The sequence below is a fragment of the Giraffa tippelskirchi genome, chromosome 1 (genome assembly GCF_054371585.1).
Source record: "Giraffa tippelskirchi isolate mGirTip1 chromosome 1, T2T-mGirTip1v1.2.pri, whole genome shotgun sequence".
In the NCBI taxonomy this organism is placed as follows: domain Eukaryota; kingdom Metazoa; phylum Chordata; class Mammalia; order Artiodactyla; family Giraffidae; genus Giraffa; species Giraffa tippelskirchi.
In genome coordinates this window covers 24,219,504-24,241,348 of record NC_137275.1, presented here as the reverse complement: position 1 = coordinate 24,241,348, position 21,845 = coordinate 24,219,504, and the positions used below count along the sequence as shown (strand labels likewise).

General features: G+C 43.2%; 1 protein-coding gene and 1 long non-coding RNA gene across 7 annotated transcripts in view; one reads left to right on the top strand and one right to left on the bottom strand.

Moving 5' to 3' along the window:
- SEPTIN11 (septin 11) overlaps nt 1–21,845 on the top strand; it is a 96,723-nt gene that overhangs the window by 25,394 nt on the left and 49,484 nt on the right. The window lies entirely within an intron of this gene.
- Nucleotides 1,132–20,622, bottom strand: LOC145543362 (uncharacterized). Its single transcript, XR_014080666.1, has 3 exons — nt 20,520–20,622; nt 14,186–14,313; nt 1,132–3,765 (listed from the first exon to the last, which is right to left on the bottom strand). It is a non-coding gene; the product is annotated as an uncharacterized LOC145543362 (long non-coding RNA).

The following is a 21,845-nucleotide window of genomic DNA, read 5'->3' as shown; positions in this document are numbered from 1 at the left end:
GACTCTCCGCCAAGCCCTGTACTAGATGCTGTGGAGGGCAAACTGAACACCATTGTAGGTTTTTGTGGCTTGGGTTTCCAGAGAGCATTCAAGCAGGAATGACTTTGAAAGAAATCATCTCATCCAGCTCTTTCAGTGTACAGAGAAAGGAGCCAGGACCCAGGAGAGTCAGTGACCTGCTTACAGCCCAGAGACTCAGAACAGGAGCCAAATCCTCTGACTTCTGTTCATACTACAAACCCAAGGACAGCAGAACAGAGGTGTTCTAGATAGGTAGTTTATCGGCAAATTCTTTGGTGGTTTCCCATGACCCAGCAGAGGAAAGCCCAAATCCCTTTCCAGTTGCTGACTGATCTCATGTTTGGGACCCTGGTCACTGACTATGGTGAAAAAAACCTTAACCGTTTTGGAGCTACAGATGCAATGAATCCAGTTTAACTTGGGTCTTCAATGCAGTTGAATATTTATGGTGAGTCACCCTTGGTAAAAAAAAAAAAAGAGTCCTTGTGAAAGACTTACATAATACAGCTACATAACACAGCTCGAGTTACTGTTGGTGCTGCACGCGTGCACACCTCCAGCCTGTGGACTGGAGAATAACTAATGCCTTACAGATGACACAGGACGCCCTCTGAAAGCTCTCTGCCATCCCAAGGGCATACTGAGACAGTGTCAGTTTGGGACCTCTTTTTATTAGTTGCATACTTTCCAAAACAAAGTGCTTCCCGTAGCCATTACCATGGGGCTTTGTTGCAACTTCAGTCCACTTATATACTTAATTTTTTACATATTAAAAAATTACTTATTAATTCATTTTATGTGACAATAATTGTATTGCCTGTTGACGTAAATAATGGCTTTATGAAACGTAAATTTTTCAAGCCAGTCAGTGAGATGAGACACATTGTTTTACACTTTTGTAATTCTTTTTAATGTTGACTTAATAGAAGACAGCTGGGTCTTCAGTTCTGCTTTTCATTTACTCTGATGCAATATATTGTTTTGGTTGAAGAATATGAAGAAGTTCCAGTTTCATAGATACGTGGTTGAAAAGAAGGAACTTGTATACCCTTAAAAGTTTCCTGGAAAGCCGCCAGAAAGTCTCTGACCACACTTGGAGAACTACTTAACTGTTTTTAAAATTAATTTTTATTGGAGTATAGTTGCTTTACACTGTTGTGTTAGTTTCTACTGTACAGCAAAGTGAATCAGCCATACATACACATACATCCGCTTCCTTTTGGACTTTCTTCATATTCAGGTCACCCCAGAGCATTAGATAAAGTTCCCTGTGCTATAGAGTATGTTCTCTTTGGTATCTATTTTATACATAGTATCAGTAAGTGTATGTGGGTCAATCTCAATCTCCCAATTCCTCCCACCCTGCTTTAAAGTAACTCTCCCTGCTCTGTATCCTCCTTCATTTCCCTCTAGGGAGGAGTGTTGAATTTCCTGATAGATGGTTTGGAGAAGAAAGTGGGCACTTTTCTTACGGTGAATTTAGGACTCTTCCTGTGTGCTGATAGTGGTGTATAAAGTAACACTATTAAAACAACAACAACTAGAAGAAAATGATTGAATGCCAATTCAAGATAAGTGTTTGCCTTAGTAGTGGGCATTAGGGAAAGGAATACTATCCCATGTGGGGGACTCTGGGGCTTCAAAGCTTTCCATAGTGTTCTGTCTCTTGGGCTGGGTGTTAGATATGTTGGTATGTGTTCTATTATCTTTACACAATAAGAGTATTTTATAGACGTAATTTAAAGAGAGCTCTGGTTTCTAGCAGTTGGGGAAACAGTGAAACTGTTTTTTCCTTCATTCAGTCTCTTCTGCTTCTTTGGCTTGGAGTGCTTGAATCCTTCTAGTCTAAAAAAACACCTGTTTGGATACATAAGTTGTAACTCTATCCGTTGCAGTTACTTTTCACTTTCTATGCTTGTGTTCACCTAAGGTCTGAGGCTTATGATTCCCTCACTGTTGGTAAGAATCAGGAAAATTGGAAGCTCTCAAGCTCAAATGTGGGGGCAGAGTTGTGAGAGCTCTTGGTGTGGGAATGGTATGGTGGCACTGGCCCCCACGGCCTGCTGTGTCGCGTTGATCTTGGCCCACAAAGGCTGGATGGTTGTTTTGCTTTCTGCTAGATAATAGACTGGTTTTGTGGTCTCAAAAATTCAAGTTGTGCTTCTTGGACAGGGTAACACTGTTTGACTTGGACTTGGATCTATTCCTCTGTCTGTTGTGTCTTCTCCTTTGGCTTCAAGTTGTTTACATCTGTTTTGATGACTGATTGCTTCTAATTGGGTTTTATTTTGGAGCCTGATATCTACTCTCTGTGGGTGCTGGCATCCTTTTCTTCTCTTTCCCCATTGTGAGTGATAGAAGCCCATGATTTAAGAACTAGAGAGTGTTCGTGCACCCTTCCCCAGCAGCCCGTGTCCCCTCATCTGTGTTACAGAAGATGAAACCAAAGCAGAGAGAAATGGTACTTGCTGTCGTTTAAAGTGGCTTCTAGCTCGCGTATGGTTGCAAGCCCTGGAGGATTTTTGGTGTAATGGCTAAAGTAGCTTTTTATGTGTGGGTGTTTACTTGTTTTAAGGTTGGTTAAGTCCAGCTTCATGATATAATATGGAATGAGGTGGAGAAAAGTATAGTATTGTAAGTAAAGAAAACATTTGGTGCGACAAAAATTTAGACTGTAAGAAAAAGCTTAGGAAGCAACCAACAACTTTTATTGGAGGGGGAGAAAATGGCATTAAATAATATGTGACTTTGAATTTATTAACATTTGATTTTAGAATGCTTTGCCATTTGTTGCACTTGCAGAAATATTATTGTCTAAATATATGACATCTGAGTATGGTTTCCATGGGTCTGTTTTTAGTATTAACTAATACTGTATTAGTAATAACCTCATGGATTGTTAGGAAATCAAAAAACAGGTGTCTTGTGTTGATACCACCGTGGCTGGTGGTTTGAACATGTGTTCCAAATTGTGAGCTGCAGACAAGTGGGTGTAAAGGAATGTGGGTGCAATTAAAATGTCTTCAGAATGGGGAGTCGAAGTAAATATTAAGTGGAATTGCCAACGAATACCTAGCTCAGGGTAAGCTTTAGAATCATGTTAGCTTCCCTGAGGGTAAAATTATCACTGGTTTTAAAAGTTTTATTTTATAACACAAGCTCAGACAAAGTGGATAATGGCGTTCCATCGATAAATCAGGAGATAATCATTTTCTCTCTTGTCTAATCTGAAATACCTGGGCGATGAGCCTTCCCCTCTGGACAGGATGAGGGAATGAATCTGGAAATGTTCTCTTAACCCCAAAGGGGCATCTCTTTTTAGGATAGTGAAGCTGATGTCTTGCTAGTTCCTTGCACATGGTAGTAGGGGTCCAGAAAATACTCTCTGTGCCCTATTCCTGGAAGCTTTGTGGCAGTCCAGCCATACGCGTGTGTGCTCCTCAGTGCTCTCTGAGAAGCTAAGAAGGAAGTGATGAGAGTTTATCGGACATGTGAGCCACGTGGTTTTAATCCGTCAGGACTGCTGACTGCATCCCGTCTTTCTTCTCTGCCTCCAATGCATCTTCTTTGCATCTTCTGTGTGAGCTTCGGTTGCTTTTTCTCTGCAGCTGGTTTTTGTAGCATCCCCGGAGAAAACAAAGAAGGGAGGCTGGATAATCTTTGCTGCTTTTCGGGTGAGCAAGAGAGTGATGGCTGTAGGCTGCTTAACTTTAACCTATAATCTTCCCATTGGCTGTGTTCCTTCTGTGTGAGAAATACAAGAACGTGCTCAACAGCTGGGGGTGGAAAGACATTTCTTCTCAGATCCTTTCTCCCCTTGCTGCCTGTTTTCCCACCCCCCCGCCCCGAGTCTCCCCATTACTTTTTCTGTCTGCTCCACTGGGTGGGTTTGGGCCCAGGTGTTGTGGTGGGCCTGCCTCCCTGGCTCTTACTGATCTCGGCAGATGGTAGTATAATGTGCTCCTGTGAGGCTGTGGGTGTCCCCCAATGGCCAACACACATGTACCACTCTGGTTTATAAATGGCTTTTCTCGGCTCTCAGGCCTTGCTAATGCAGTGGCAAGGGCTTTGGAAGCAGCCTGCCTGGCTTGAAACCACCACTTACTTGCTATGTGTCCCTGAGCAGCTACATCTCTGAGCATCAGTTGCCTCAACTATAAGATGGAAATAATATCAGAGGCGATGATGAGAGATAAGTGAGATCAATGTAAAGTGCCCAGGATGGTGCCTGCTGCCGCTGCTGCTGTTAAGTCGCTTCCACATATATATTTATCTCTGTGTGTATGTGTTTATGGAGAAGGCAATGGCACCCCACTCCAGTACTCTTGCCTGGAAAATCCCATGGATGGAGGAGCCTGGTAGGCTACAGTCCATGGGGTCGCTAAGAGTCGGACACGACTGAGCGACTTCACTTTCACTTTTCCCTTTCATGCACTGGAGAAGGAAACGGCAACCCACTCCAGTATTCTAGCCTGGAGAATCCCAGGGATGGCGGAGCCTGGTGGGCTGCCGTCTATGGGGTCGCACAGAGTCGGACACGACTGAAGCGACTTAGCAGCAGCAGCAGCAGCAGTATGTGTTTATATGTTGTTGTTTAGCCGCTCAGTTGTGTCTGACTCTTTGCGACCCCATGGACTGTAGCCTGACAGGCTCCTCTGTCCATGGGATTCTCCAGGCAAGAATCCTAGAGTGGGTAGCCATTTCCTCCTCCAGGGGATCTTCCTGACCTAGGGACCAAACCCTCACCTCCTGCATTGGCAGGATGGTTCTTTACTGCTGAGCTACCAGGGAAGCCCACAAATGTTTATATAAATAGATATGTATATTTCCTGAGACCAGGTGCCCTATACTGTTTGACTTCATGCACAATGAGTTGCTTCCTAGTGCTGGAAGTGAAAGTCACTCAGTCACATCCGACTCTTTGAGACCCATGGACTATATAGTCCATGGAATTCTCCAGGCCAAAATACAGGAGTGGGTAGCCTTTCCCTTCTCCAGGGCATCTTCCCAGCCCAGGGATCGAACCCATGTCTCCCGCATTGCAGGCGGATTCTTTACCAGCTGAGCCACAAGGAAATACTGGAATGGGTAGCCTATTCCTTCTCCAGTGGAATCTTCCTGACCCAGGAATCGAACCAGAGTCTCCTGCATTGCAGGCAGATTCTTTACCAACTGAGTTATCAGGGAAGCCTTCAAAGTGCTGGAAAGGGATCAAACTGACACGTGTGGCCAGAGTGTTAATGTCTATCTTTTCTAATTCCCAAGGGCCATCTTCAACCTCACTCCCTCTGTCACACATTCTCCAGCTTGAAATGATGCTCCGTTCTGCATGGCAGTTGTTTTGGTTGGGAAAGACAGGGGAAGACTGTTAACTCTGTGAGATCTGATTCTCTGCATTTGTTCATCCTAAAACACAGACCAGGCTAAGGGTGACATTATGGTAAGTGAAGTTCAAAGTAAGACTCATAGGATGTGGTTCCTGTCCTCAGGAAATTTTCATTCTTCTAGGGGCCTGGACCAGTGGAAAACTAAGTATAGTGCTAGGTACAGGATGACCCAGATACAGTGACTGCTTGTAGAATAGAGAGCAGTGGTGTCTAATTCAAGGAACAGGGAAGGCTTAATGAAGTAGGTGGCATTTTGCCTGGGGCTTTAAGGATGAGTAGGATTTGACAGGTGGAACTGAGGATGAGACATTCTCTGTGCAGAACTGGGTGTACTTTGAAAAGAGTCAGCTGCCCAGTTTAAAGTCTAGGTAGGTGGTGGTGGACTTGGAATCTGGAAAAACTGGTTTGAATGCTGCCTCTGCTTTTCAGCTGAGCCGAGGTTTCCTCATCTATAAAACAGAGCCAAAAGTATCTATTTCACAGAGTTAGGAGGATTAAATAAATGGGAAGATGTTTTAAAGGTCCAGGTATGGTGTGTGGCACAGAACTGCTCAGGAAATTATTACTTAGGTGACGGTTGCAGTGGAAAAGAGAGATGAAAAGTTAGACGACAGGCTCCTCTATTCATGGAATTCTCCAGGCAAGAGTACTGGAGTGGGTTGCCAATTCCTTCTCCAGGCGGTCTTCCCGATCCAGGGATTGAACCTGGATCTCTTGAATTGCAAGCAGCTTCTTTAGTGTTCAGACCACCAGGCTGTGGTGGAAGGAGGATGATATAGAAAAGCTTGAAGGGCACTCCAAGTATGGCAGCCTTGGTGTATCTCATTCATTTCTACTAAACTGTACTTAGCATTTTGTTTTTTGTGTATGCGTTTGGTGATTGATTTTTGGTTGATTGATCAAAGGAAATGTTAGAACTTCCTTGTAGTTCTCTGGCTAAAAAAAGTGGTAGAGCCAGTTTCCGCTTTTCCTACTCTGAATTTTTAACCTTCACTATTCAGATATTCTGGGCTTCCCTGGTGGCTCAGTGGTAAAGAATCCGCCTGCCAATGCAGGAGACTCAGGTTCGAACCCTGGATCAGGAAGATCCCCTGGAGAAGGGAATTGGCACCCCACTCCAGTACTCTTTCCTGGAGAATCCCATGGATGGAGGAGCCTGGTAGGCTACAGTCCATGGGGTCGCAAAAGAGTCGGACACAACTTGGCAACTAAACAACAATGATTCAGGTATTCCAGGCAGCTTTGAATTCATACTTTTAAAAGATACCAAGCGACTTTTCCATGTTGATCCCAGAATAGGAGATGAAAGAGGAGGTGCATTTATTAGTACTCTAGTCTTCTTGAGGATTAAACCTTCGTTCATGCCACTGTCCAGATAGAGCTGGTTTTACAGTGTTTATTTCTTGAGTATTTGGGCATGCAAGCAGCCAGATGACTTGGGGCTGTCACACACTGCCTTCTGAATTATTAATATCTGGGCTAAAGAGTAGGTAGGAAGTTGGACTGAGAAGGAATCCTGGGGTAGAGCTCTCAGGCCTTATTTCCTTACATTCGTGGTTGCAGCTGCCGCACTACACAAAACCCACTCTGGTAATAACCAACCTAAGTATGTACAGTTGGTGCAATTGTGGCCAAAGGGGTTTAACTCTGTGTAGCCATGATTACAGTAAGATATATGGTCTGACCCTCTCTATGTGGGAGGGATTTGAGGCTTGGATCTTTCTCAACTCCAGAGGGCCAAAGTTGCTCTTCTTGTTTTTGCCAGTGTAATTATCACTTATTTTCCCTGCCTGCCTTTCATTTTCACTATGTGAATAATAATTATTCTAATGAACCACTAAGGCTCTGGAAGAGGTTAATGGCAGCGACTTGGATCAGTGTCAAAGACTTTTGCTAATTCTGTTCTTTCACCCCGGGTCTCGTTGAACTTTCTCAGTTTCTTCTTCATACAGAACGTATGAATTACAGCAAGGACCTCTTGCCAAGCTACAGTCTTTCAAGTTTCGATTTCAGCTTAATGCTTCCCTGTAATCATGCTATCAAAGACTGTCAGAAACATGTTCCCATTCACAGATCCCATGACTCTTCATCTGTTAACCTAGGAGCATTGAGCTGGGACTGGACCCCATCTCAGTAATGAATCTGGGCTGCCGAGCCAACCCCTCTGGTCTTTGTGGGAGCAACATCTAGAAAACGTAACCTTCTCTGTTGCATATATTTTATCATCTAGTTTTGAAAGCTGATGGGATTTTGTAACAGATTTTTGGATGTAGCAGAGGTTTCCCAATATCTGACTTGGGTTCTTGTTGATTCTTCAGAAATAATGTGATGATGATGATAATGAAAATGGCTCTTTAAGAGGCAGTGGAGGGGTGGAGGGGACTGTGGGAACATTCTTCTGTGACAGCCTGTGAAAAGAAGGTTTGTTTTGCATTAGCTAATCAAGACAAGAAAGCCAGCCTCTAAAGCCATCCAATAAGAGGAAACTTTTGAGAGTAGAGGATAATTGTAATATAGCCTCTTGGGTCTGCTTTCCTAAGCACAGCAATAGGTGTGGGGGAAAAAGCCCCTGCACCAACTTTCTCTTAGAGCTAAGCAGACTCTTCTATGATGTATGCATACTAGAAGGCAGAAAATTGTCTGTTCTGCTGGTGGGAGTATTTATTTATTTTAGGGATTAATTGGTTCTATTTTTTGAGAAAGAGAACAGAGTAGGAAGAAATAAGAAAGCTTTAGTTTGATTAGGATGGCAGAAATTGTAGCCATAGTTAAAGGAGTCAGTCTGTTAGGTTTTCTGCAAGATACACCTTTTTTTTTTTAATGTTCTGAACGACGTTTGCATCAAATAGTTTACCACTGGATGATTGTCCAGGCTGGTAATCTGGGTTGAAACCTTGGCTAGCAGGCAGTGCTATATCCAAGATCCCTTGGGCCACTGCTCTGGTGGGAAGATTGATTCAAAGTGCTCTGGGTGGTAGGAAACAGAAAAATCTTTCTTGCTCTCATGATGTGATCATCTAGTGTTTGTTCCTCCACCCTCAGCACTGGGATACCCAGTGACAGATCCTGGACATGTGTTTAGTTATGTGTTGCTTAGATGTGTGTTTGTAATGCTTCACTTTAAGGGTTATTTCCAATAGACTAAATTGTGAGCCAGATTTATTTAAAGTCTTATATCCTCTACACTGAATTATTCTTTGGTTTTTCCAATTCATTGATTACCATGCCCATGGGACCTCTTTCTTTTCCTTCTGCCTCCCCTGACAGACTCTACTTCTTTCTCTTCTCCCATCTCCATTCCTTCTCTGCAGCTCAGCTCAGTTCAGTTCAGTCGCTCAGTCATGTCTGACTCTTTGAGACCCCATGGACTGCACCACGCCAGGCTTCCCTGTCCATCACCAACTCCCAGAGCTCGCTCAAACTCCCAGCATCAAGGTCTTTTCCAGTGAGTCAGTTCTTCGCATCAGGTGGCCAGAGTATTGGAGCTTCACCTTTAGCATCAGTCCTTCCAACGAACATTCAGGACTGATTTCCTTTAGGATGGACTGGTTGGATCTCCTTGAAGTCCAGGGGACTCTCAAGAGTCTTCTCCAACACCACAATTCAAAAGCATCAATTCTTCAGCACTCAGCTTTCTTTATAGTCCAACTCTCACATCCATACATGACTACTGGAAAAACCATAGCTTTGACTATCTCTGCAACTCACCAAATCTGTTTCATCTTATCAAGAGCTAGATGAGGTCTGACCCCTCTAAGATAAGCCTTACTTTCTTGCCATGGTCCATGTTGCTCTCCATTGTCTCACCCTGATAACCTTTGTACTGTATTTCATCATCAAAAAGGTCACAGTCATCTTCTGTTTTGTCTAAATGACTTTTCTCCCGAATAACGCTTAAGTTCCTTAAAAAACTTTTGCATTTCCTAGAATTCTTGTGATGTTGCAGCCCCCCTAAATGTTTGCAGAGTTTGCTTTTGTTGTTGGGGAAGACTTCCTCCAAAGACAAAGTGACTCTCCAGCTACAGCTAGTTCGTTGTTAGCTGCCTTGTCACTTTTGCTGTAAATGAGGGTGGAAATGCTTTGGTAACCTGATAGAGATCTAGTTTACTATGACTGTTGGGTTTTTTTTTTTTGTTACTAATTTCTGTGTTTTTCCTCCTTGGAGACTCGGTTGTGTTTTGAGTTAGGGAAGTGCTAATATTCATTATTTTATTCTGTCTTAAAATGACACAGGAGAACATAGGAACATTTTAGTGCACAGAGGGTTGGCAGAATCTTAAGGCGGCTGCATGATCCAAGCCCTTGGTTTCCATGCCCTGTATACCTCCAGAATTTGGGAGTATGAGGGGGTAGTCACTCCTTTGATGAGCTTATGTTATGGCACAGTTGACTCTTAAGATACTAAGGTTAGTTATCCTGGGGTGGGGATCTGACTCAATCAGTCCCTTAAAAGGGACTGGACTCTTTCTGAAAAAGGAGATTTGAAATATGAGAGGGACATGAGTGGTTTTCTGTTACTGCCTTGGAAGATAGATGACCATATGGCTAGTGACTGTGGGTGACGTTTTAGAGCTGAGCACAACCCCAGCTGACAATCAGCAAGGAGAGGCAGCCCTCACTTCTACAGCTGCAAGGAACTGAATTCTCCCAACCGGAATGAGATTGGAAGTGGAATTTCACACCCTCCCAGCCCACCCCCTCCCCACCCCCAAAGCTTCTCAGCCTGGCCAGTGCATTGATTTCAGTGATACCCCCTGCAGGGAATCCAGCCATGCCATACCCAGACTTCTGACTTACAGAACCAAGAGCTGATGAATAGGTGTTGTTTCTAGCTACCCGGTTTGTGGTCATTTGTTGCATGGCAATAAGAAACTAAGATACACCCCAGGTGTATGCAGACAACCTCTCTTGCGTCCTGATCACATTTCAACCAGGGCTGAAATTAAGATGCTACATTTATCTTAGGAAGGCTTGAGGCTTTTGGCCAGGATTTTTTAGTAATATTTGTAGAGTGATATCAGATGATAATTTGTATGTTTATTTCCTAAGAACATCTTTACTGGCTCTTGGGTCATTTTTGGTACAGTCTCAATTTTCAAGGCCTAGAAATGAATCTTTTCCCTCAAGAATGTTCCAGACTTTCCCAGTGGCTCAGTGGTAGAGAGTCCGCATGCAGTGCAGGAGATGCAGGAGACGCAGGTTTGACCCCTGGCTCAGGAAGATCCCTTGGAGGAGGGCATGGCAACCCACTCCAATGTTCTTTCCTGGAGAATCCCATGGACGGAAGAGCTTGGTGGGCTACAGGGTCCATAGAGTCTCAAAGAGTTGTACATGACTGAAGTGACTTAGCAAGCATGCAAAGATGATCCAGAACAGCCTGGCTGAGCGACTGAAGATGCTTTGGGAGGAGATCCTTGGTGCTTTTGTTTATGACTGCCGTAGAATTGGCTTGGGTGGTTTTCTTCTTTCTCAGAGACTGCCATTACCTGGTCCTTACAGTCACCGAAAGCCCCTTCCATTTGTCAGAAAGGGACAGAAATAAATGATATCTTTCAAAAAGGAAGTGGCTAATTTATATCCGGTGATAGAAATGGTGGCAAAGGGAAGGAAGTGTCCCATCCATGTTTCATTTTTTGCTGATGAATATGTTCAGTGAATAGAAGTATGTGAACCGTGCCACACTATTTCTCAGACAGGAAGAATGGAGGAATTGATGTATGAATGTAAGGAGGAGAACTGTACATATGGAGTTGAGAATGAAACTTCCAAGTGATCTGGGCCCTTGATTATCTTAGACCTCCTGTGCATCACTGTTTTGAGAAAGCTTGTCTGGAAGATCTAGCAGTGCGTGTGTGTATGCTCAATTGCTTCTGTCGTGTCTGACTCTTTGCAACCCTACAGCCTGTAGCCCGCCGGGCTCCTCTGTCCATGGGATCCTCCAGGCAAGAACACTGGAGTGGGTTGCTGTGCCCTCCTCCAGGGAATCTTCCCGATCCAGGGATCGAACTCCTGTCTCTTACATCTCCTGCACTGGGAGGTGGGTTCTTTAACCCTAGCGCCACCTGGGAAACAAAAAAGGCAGGGCAGAAGGCCCAGAAAAGTACCATACAGCTGTGTAAATTTGCATCATTTTCTCCCCTGCAAGGTAGGTGACATGTTGGGAGAGGGTGGTGGGCTCTTTGGGATCCCACTGGAAAGCTGAGGGTTTGGAGATGGTTAGTGACTCTCCTTCAGGGTTTTTTCTTTAGCTTTCCTTGTTGTTGGCTGAGTGAAGGGCTTTTCTTTATCTTGGGGTGAGAGTGGAGACAGAGTGGTGTGAGGGAGCAGCCGTAGCATGTGTTTCTAATCAGATCGTGCCTTTTTGAGTATTCTGGCCTTCTTGTCACATTGCTCTCCCCGCCCCCCCCCCAGCACTGCTGAATTTGTGAGAGTCCCTGGAATGCACATGTGGGCCCCTTCATTCCCAAACAGGAGACTTTCTGCTGATCAGCACTTTGTAACATTAGGCTCTTACAGGCATTGTCACTTTGACTCAAATAGAAAGATCGGTCTTTGGAAACTTCAGAAAACGTCTTTTGCTGTTGTTATTAATTCTTGGCAGCCAGTTAGGTTTAGCCTTTCAGAATTTACGCGGGCTTCTAGAAAAGAAACATTGTAAGAAAAAAAAGTGCTGCCCCTTTTTACAATGTGGGGATAGTCACACTTGGTAGTTCCTGGCTGCAAGGCTGTTTTACTAATAAGCCGGTAGCCCACCCCCTCACACTGCCCTTCCCCCCACCTCCCCAGGACCCAGGGCTGTGGGCAGCAGCTGGGGGTTTTGTTCACTTAACATACCCATTTCTGGGGTCTGCTTTCGAGCAGTATATTTCCCAGTTGTTAAGGTGAGAGATCTGATATCTAATGGGACGAAAGTGAGATCGTTCATCACAGAGAAAGCAGCAAGATGTTGGAGGAAGTGTGGGCAGGGACTGTTTTCTTCTAGAGGAGGATGTAGAAAAGACAGAGGAACAGGAGGTCTGGGTGGAGGAAGACAAGGGCTGTGTGTCCTCAGGCCTGTGCTGACAGGCTTTCCTCAGCAGTAGGGTGCATTCTAATCCTCATGGAGGGTGGTGGGGTGGGCCAGGTGCCAGAGTGGGGGTGTTCCCCGCCCCTCTGCCCCTCCACCTGGCCCCGGGCGTCACGCTGGACCTGCCTCCTTATCTAAGAAAGAGGGGGTCGGAAAATACAATTTCCGCAAGACATCACACTGGATACAAATCTGGGTGAGGTCTGACGGGGGTGATGTTAGGAAAAAAGGGCTATCTGAGTATGGATTTCCAGGCTCAGAAATAGAAATCAGCTGGTAGAATGGATGCACTCTTGTCAGTGAAGAGTGCTGGGTGGGCGAGGTTCAACCAAAAAAGGGCGATGGGTGGTTATTACATCTAGGCGCAGAGGAGAGAATCTAACCTGAGACTGACAGCCTCCCGGTCTTCACTGTCTAATTTGGAGGACAGTGGAGGGTTTAAGGCGATTTAAAGTAGACTTTTTTCTTCTGCAAGGGGGTGGAGGCCTATACATTTATGTAGGTTTTTAACAGTATGCACACTAATTGATGTTATTCTAGAGGCCTCTAATTACCTTGGAGTAGATGAGGTTGCCAAGAAAATAAGAGGAACGACAGATGTAAATTGAGAATCGGGGGGTAGGGTGCATTCCACTTTCGATGTTGGCTTTGCGGTACCCAGACTATGGATGCCCAGGAAGGAGGCAGGGCTGCAAGTTGTGACTAGGGAGTTGTTAGCCTGTGATTGGTCACTAACATCGTGGGCAGAGATGAGGTCATCCAAGAAAAGTGTGTCAAAAGAACTGAGGATAGAGAATTATGTTAATTAATTCTTTTAACAGCTTGGTGAGCTAGTTTATTTTCGACTTGACAAAATTAGTGTAGCCACTATGGAGAACAGTGTGGAGGTTCCTTATGAAGCTAAAAATAGACCTACCATATGATCCTGCAATCCCACTCCTGGGCATATATCTGGATAAAACCATAGTTCAAAAAGATACATGCTCCACAGTGTTCATGGCAGCACTATTTACAATAGCCAGGGCATGGAAGCAACCTAAGTGTCTGTCAACAGAGGAATGGATAAAGAAGATGTGGCATATATATGCAATAGAATATTATTCAGCCATAAAAAGGAAGGAAATAATGACCTAGAGATTGTCATACTGAGTGAAGTAAGTGAAGATATATGACAGAGAAAGACATAATATCACGTGCGTGGAACCTAAAAAAGTGATACAAAGGAGCTTATTTACAAAACAGAAATAGACTCAGGACACAGGAAACAAACTTATGGTTACCAAAGGGGCAGGAGGGACAAATTAGAAGTTTGGGATTAATAGATACACACTACTGCATATAAAATAGACAGACAACAAGGATCTATTGTATAGCACAGGGTGGTGGTTTAGGCTCTAAGCTGTGTCCAACTCTTTTGTGCTTCCATGGACTATAGCCCGCCAGGCTCCTCTGTCCATGGGACTTCCCTGGCAAGAAATACTGGAGAGAGTTGAAGCGATTTCCTTCATTATACTCAATATCTTATAGTAATCTGCCATGGAAAAGAATCCGAAAAAGAATATATATATGTCTGTGTGTGTGTGTTTGTGTGTGTGTATGTGTATAATTGGAACAACTGTGCTGTATACCTTTAACACAACATTGTGAGTTAGCTATATTTCAATTTTTTAAAAAGTTGGCAAAACTGAAGCTGAAAAGTTAAATGACTTACCCCAGGTCACCCAGATAAACAATGGCAGAGTTGCCCCAAGTCTCCTCTGACTTCACATGTCAGGTACCTTCTACTGTCTTATTCTGATTTTTTTGCTGACTCTTCATTGCTTTCGTTGTGACTTGGTTCTGTTATTAGAAAAAATAAAGACTCATATTTTATCTTACCACCCACCTATTAGCTGCAAAAAAATTGTAGTCTTAGCCCCTTTGAAAAGATTTTTATTATTGTTACTCACATTTCCTGATTTTTAAAATCTTATTAATATTTATTTTCTGCTATAAAAATGTGAGGGTTTTTTAAAATAATAATTATAATATTACAGAAACATAGCAGTAAAATTTCCCTATAATCCTTCAATCTCCAAAGAAAACCCTTCCACTGTATTAGTTTTGTTGGGATTTGGAAAAGCAAAATTTATCCTTCCACTAGGAGTCTTTTGGAGACAGTAGCTTAGAGACGGTGCTTCATATTGGGGCAGTTACTCAATATTAATCAAGATCTTTTCTGGTTGTTTGGTGTTGTTTCAAGGGTGGCTCCTGGGTTGGTAGTCGGAGCTGACGTCCCTGGCTGTGTGACTTGGGGACTGGCCCCTGGATGCCTTTTTTTCTCAGTCCCTACTTCTTGCTAAATGCACTCAAGTTCTTTCCTCATATGGTTTTCCTCTGGACAGTCCCCTCTTCTTCCTGGCTGACTCTTCTGCTGCTAGTATGAGACAATTTCCTTGGGGGCTTTCTTGGCTCTGATTTTGGGATTTTATAGTGTAGATGACAAGCGGAGTAGCAAATGTTGTCCAAGTCATCCTTAAAGAACGCGATTCCCGTTGGTAATGAGATGCTTCAGATGTTTTATATTATTTTATATTATGGAAGTGACCCTAGCCATGCCTAGCCCTCAAAACAACCCAGCGCAGGCTTCATAGTTGTGGTTTGGGTTGATACTTTGCATTCCAGTGTTTTCCTTTTTTTGCATGAGAACTAAGGGCGTTTCCCATCTTCCCACTAACTTTCCTTTCTTTACAAGAGAATATGAAACCAGTTGAATGCTCTCTAGAATGTATTTAGATAAATGTGTGTATTTACAAAATTAAACAGGCACTTGGGTAGAACCTACTTCTTGGGCAGTTTGTGAGGCCAGGATTTCTCCAAATACTGGGAAGTGGCTGGTGCTCAGTCAAGGGTTTTGTGTGAGGAAAAACAGGTTCTTCTCTTTGACTGTCTCCAGCTGGGTGGCATCTGTACTACTGAAACAGAGCCCGAAAAAAAAAGACTCTAATATAATGAAGGGATCTGTACCTCTCCTCTGAGTGAGCATCTTCTTTATGGGAAAAGACAGAGTAAAGGGAGTATGCCCCATGGTTCCATCTCAGCTCTATTTAAAATTGGACATTCATTTTCTTAAGACTCGAGTCTTCATTGTTTCTACCTCCTCCCATCAGGCAATGCTGGGCAAAATGACTCTTTGTATTCATCTGAATACATAAGACTTGCAGGTCAACTGTACTTAGGAGTTGTCTACTAAATTAATATTGAAAAGTACTGCAGATTAAATACATGTTTTTATATCCTAGAAGCTGGTGATTCACTGGATGGATAACTAGTTAATCACATGAGTTGGAAGGTTGCATTGCATCCTGTAGTTTCAATAGCTTATGATTATACATTTGTGACTGTTTTTTATTGTTAATAGCTGAGCTGCAAAGCTCAGGATCTTATTTCCCCGACCAGGGATCGAACCTGTGCCCCCAGCATTGGAAGTGCACAGTCTTAACCACCAGGGAAGTCCCTGCGACTATTTGATTAACATTGCTGTCTGTCCCATGTGTTCCATGAGTTACCAATGCTTTGTTTTCTCACCATCATTACCTTAGCATTTATCGCAGTATCTAGCACGTGCTAGTATTCAATAAATATTTGTCGAATGAATGAAAGCATGAAAAAAAGATTTGCTTCTCTTCATGAAGACAGATGATTAACTTACATAGAAGAATTTTCTGTGTTTTGTCTTGAGGCTATAAATCTACTTTTCGAAAAATTTTTGGGAGACTGCAGATACAGCTGAAGAAAAAGGTAGTTTTTAAGCAGGACAGTTATAGGGAGTGGGTCCATAGTTAAGCAAGCGAAAATGAAAAATATATGTGGAAAACATGGGGATACACACACAGATTTCTGTTATGTTTGGACTTAACCAGGGTAACTGACAGAAACTCCCTTTTAAGGATCATGTAAAACTTGAGCCATCTTAGATCTGACAAGGGAAGATATACTGCCAAGAAGTTTTTGCCCTGTGTTGGCCTTTCCTCAAGCAAATGACAGATTTAGATTTATGCATCTCTGATTTCCAAACTCAAGAAATCTTGGAATTAGCAAACGAAACATTGTTTAGAGGTCGTTTGATTAAATCTCATTTTACAGATGAGTAAACATAAACCTGGAGATTGACTTGGATCAATATAATTCATTCTCCATAAAATGAGGCTTTGAGAAGAATGTAATTTCCAGCTGTCTAATACATAATAGTTTTATCTCTTAAATTAAAAAAAACAATAAAGAGGCAGGATCTTTCTAAACTTCAATTGTAATATCTGTCTATAAAGGCAAAAAACCCCCAAAAAAACCCCCCGAAAATGAAGTCTAATTGTTTTCAACAAACATGGAAACAGATACAACATATCACCTTGGTAACATGGTCCCCCACTCCCACTGGCTGATAAAGATCAGCAGATGTAGACTACCTACTAACCACATCTACTGAAGCCTTTGGTTTTAAAAGGAATCCAGTAACTTTGGGTTACCCCTTCAGTTTGAATATGGTGAATAGAATCCATCTGGGCACAGCCAGTTTGTTAATTTCAAGAGGCTGTGGGCTGGGCTAAAATAGCAAGAAGAGTGAAGCTGAGAAATCCTTAATGGTTTCCAGCCCTGGAGGATGTTGATGCCTGCAAACAGGAATGGAATTCTGTGGCTTTTCCCGCAGCTTTGTAAATGAGCATCCTATTTAGGGTGGGTATTCTTCATGCTAGAGTCCCATTCTTTGTTCCATGTTCTTTTTTTTCTCCTCTTTGTTCATCCTTAGTCATTTTTCCTCCCTGGGTAGTCTGAGGGCTTTGCCCATCCACAAAGTCTCCCAGCATGAAGTGTGAAGTGAAAGTCGCTAAGTCGTCTCTGACTCTTTGGGGGCCCAGCAGCAATAGGAGAGCTCCTCTCTTCCTCCCACCTAATTCAGGGAAAGGGAACCCAGGTTTCCTGAAGACCTATTAAATGCTGTCCTCTCATATGTACCATTTCCTTAGTTCCTCCCAGCCACCTTGCCAAGTGGACCATTTTTACTGATGGAGGAACAGGGACTAAAACAGGTAGGGATTCAAACCCATGGCTATCTGACTCCAAGCTTTGTGCCATCCTACTTTTGGCTAAGCAAGATTTGGAAATGTGGAACATATTTTAAAGCAGCACTCAGAATGTAGGTGTTGGTGCACATTCTTATGTAATTTGTTTTATAATTATTTCCATAATGAAGTCAGCTAGACATCTTCTGCAAAACTTGTTGACTGTAATCTTCAGAGTACCCACATTCCTAATAAAGGAACCCTTTAGGCAGAAGATAGTGCTTATCTGGCAGGCTTCTGCAAGCTGGACTTTTATTTTCTTGGTAGGTTTGGAGAACTCCAGCCTTCCTGAAAGATATCCCCTGAATTTCCCTAGCCAAAACCTCCCATTTCCCCTTTGTCATCCCATAGTATTTCTCTCTCTCATCCTTAATACTACTTGTGTCCTGTCTCTGCTGCTACACGGTAAGCCTCTGAAGGGCAGGAAGAGCATTTATCAATAAATAACAAAAGTCATGTATTTTTGTTCCCTTAGTGCTTTGAGCAGTGTTTTTTTGAATGAATAAATAAATAATGGTGTTCATGTCATGATGATCTGGGAAGAGAAAAATGAGGTTATCATGTTAAAGACTGGTTATATCATACTATAGAATTCAGCCATAACTCATTTCAGGATGGATTGGGCCTAGAAATCATACAAGTGCAGCCCCTCCCTAGGTAGATTAGTAAATGGAGGACTGAATCAATTAAGGTCTTATAGTTACTTGCTTGGTGGCTCCAAGTTGGCACTTGCGTCTCAAAAATGGTCCAAACTAAGTCTTTTATTATTGGCTTAATGTGCTGTAGATGCAAAAATCAAAGTCTCAGCATCGCCAGGACCCGTGAAAATATACTGAAGAGTTACTTTGCCAATTCTAATTTTCAACTTCCACCTCTTATGGTTGCCAGAGAATTATTTTAGAGAACATTTTTCTTTCTAGTTTAATATATTGGCTTTCAATAGTGGCTAAAATCATTGTATTGTCTACTTAGAAACTACCTAGGAACTTAGATCATCATGTGGTTAACAGTGACTCTGGAATCTGACCTCCTGGGTCCACATTTCGGCTTCTCACCTTATTGACTGTATGACCTTGGGCGAGTTACTAAACTTTGTAGGCCTCTGTTTTTTCGTCTGGCAGTTGAGACTGGGTAACAGTAGTTAACTACCTCATAGAACTGTTAAATTTTCTAGTTCATTCATGTTTAGGGCTTTCCTAGAACCTTGATCAATAAATGTTAGCCGTTATATGGTGGTAGAATGCCAGATAGCTCGAGCCACCTTTATCTAATCATCATTTTTCCTTTTATTGGTAAAGGGAATGTTTACTGGAATTCACCCTGAGATTTCATAGTCAAGACAGGGGTGTGTGTTAGTTGCTCAGTCATGCCTGACTTATTTTGATCCCATGGACTGTAGCCCACCAGGCTCCTGTATCCACGGAATTCTCCAGGCAAGACTACTGGAGTGGGTAGCCATTCCCTTCCCCAAGGATCTTCCTGACCCAGGGATCGAACCCAGGTCTCCTGCATTGCAGGTAGATTCTTTTACTGATTGAGCCACCAGGGAAGCCCAGTAAAGACAAGATTGGAGATAAAATTTCTATGGGACCTGGAAGGTTTGGATGTGTTGGAGGCTATAAGATCCTCCCAGATAGAGGAAATATCATAATATGAATAAAGTCTGATGAGGAGAAACCAGGGGCTCTCCCAGGAACTGTAAGTAATTCCATTTACTTCCTGTTGAAGGTCCTCCTCTGGGAGGAGTGGGAGATTTGAGAGGAATAGAGATTTGATATCAGCCTACAGAAGCTCCTGAGAAGGCAGAGTAAGAAGTTTGGATTGAGGGCCTTTGAGTACCAAGATCCCTTTGGCAGCCAAGTAGAGTGAGAGAGGGTTAGAGGGAGTGGGATCCAAGCAAGGAGACGGGTTGGAAGGCTGTTGAATTAGAATAAATAGGAGGAGGGTGCAGCATTAATAACACTTTGAAATGAATGAGACAGGTGGGACTCAGGCACAGATTAGTGCCATTAAGAGAAGTAGGAAACCCTGGAATAGGGGTGGGTTTGCAATCAAGGAACATGTTTGCATTGCAAACATTTCAAGTTTGGTGAACAAAGATTTAAGGTACAAGTAGGACAACCCCCTGGGGTAGAAATTCAGAACTGAAATGCAGACAGAGCTCAGTACTAGACAGAAAATTCTGAGAGTCGTTGCGAATATATGATAGCAGTAAAGACACGAGAATATCTGAGATTCCCTACGATCATATCTAGACTCGAGCCCCACACACATTCTTTGGGTTGAGACAGCTAAGGCATAAAGCTACAGGCGTGGTACTATGAGATGCAGAGTGCAGGAATTCATTTCAGCTGCTGTGTGTGAGTTAAATAGACTCCCCTCACATATCCTGCAGTGATATTAGTGTTTTAGTGATTAGTGATATTACCTGTTCGTGAACCAAAGGAGGAGCCTCCCGTTTCCCATTGCCCCATCACCCACTGCTGGGCAACAGCCCTCAGGATTCCTTTACTGCTGGTTAGTCCTTTAACGGACTTTTGAAGTGGCATTATAAAATTTACATATTTTATATGACAAGACAGAGACGTTGAAGACATAAATTCAAAGTAAAAAAAAATTTTTAAGACCAAACTGTTTTATAACCTTTCATTTCGTATGTGGCTTTCAGTGGGTATAAAAATACTCAGTGGGTGTGTGGGTGGTTTCTCGTGTTTTGGAAATGGTGAGAATATGAGATGCTGAGCATTGGGTTCTGGGATGAGAGCTATAATTACTAACTCTGATTCTTTCCCTGGATTGGCTCCTGGGTGAATATCTGAATCTAAAAACCCAACAACCGTTCAGAATCCAGAGCAATAAACCACTCTTTCCTCCTCCGCCCCAGAAATTAAAAGAATTATTGTGGCAAAAAAGGAGAGGGGGTGTAGGGCGATAGTACTTCCTTGCCTGGTATCCTTTTCTGCTGCTCGTTGACTGCTGAAGGCCGTGGTACCTCAGGAGAGAGGCTGGTGTGATGGTGTCTCCTCGCCGGCTACACAGCCGCCACTGCACAGCTGTGATGGCAAGAGTTCTAAATATAACCCAGACTTGTTTCAAATCTTCTCCTTCAGTCTTGGCGGATGTGGTAAACACCCTAAAAATACCTGCTGCCTGAACCTTTGAGGTAGCTGAAGAGGAAAGGGCAGGTGGTAGCCCTGGGGCCTTGTGGTGCTGGGAGGCCTGGCCAGCTACCAGAGCTGCTGCCCTCGGGGGCCGCTCCCCAAGCTGTTGGGTGCGCTGTCGGCCAGGCCATCCTGCTCAAGGATAAGAGCCCACTCTTGAGTCTCATATTCACTGTTGGCAGGTTTCAAGGAGGCTATTCATAGCCTCGGCATCTGTTCTCTGTACCAGTGACCTCAAACCTGCAGCTGCCACATGGTATTCAAGGGGAGTGGTGGTGTTTTCCAACCTTACTTCACAGAATCAGGATTTCAGCGCTAGCAAGGCCCTTGGATGTCATTTTGTCCATAAAACATTGCATTAAAATCCCAACATTTAGGGAGTCACGTTTCTCTGTCTCTTTAGTGATTGAAGTGATTTGTAAATGGAGTTTCAGCCTTTGATTGTTCAAAGACATCACTCTCATTATTGTGTGACACATATAGGAGGATAACGAAGACCCATCTTTTAAAAACTATGGACCAATTGATTCTGTGCAAGGCTTTTGCTTCTTTAATTAAAAAATGGAACTCTGAGGCTCATTTTCTTACCCCAAATTCAGTATCTTGAGTATAAAGCTCATTGGCAACATAGCCAGACACCAAGAAGACTTTCAATAACTAGTTTCTGGAATCCCATATGGTAACTGTGGTTCTGAATTGAAGGACCATAGGTAGCCTCTGTTTTCCTGGGAAGGAACGGTTTTACGGATGATCTCCAATACGCACAGAATGCATTCAGCATTGTGGAGGAAGTTAGCACCATATAATAATACAGCCTAAGTCATCCAGCTTTTAAAGTATGGTAACTACCTTAGCCCCATTCTCCCTCAGTAGACTCTTGAGCAGGCATGGGGAGTGCAGAGCCTGTCAGGGAGAGCAAGGAGGCCCCACAAAGCCTGTCCAGTTCATGCTAGAGAAGGAACCAAGCCCTGTGTTGTGGCATTTTCAATATGTTCAATATGGTGGTTACAGAATTTCTGCATAGTGACAGGAATGCATCCTCTACTATGAGTTTCTGAAAGCTCCTTCCTGTGTCTGGAAGAGAGTCCTTTATTTTTTCTCTCTGGGTGGA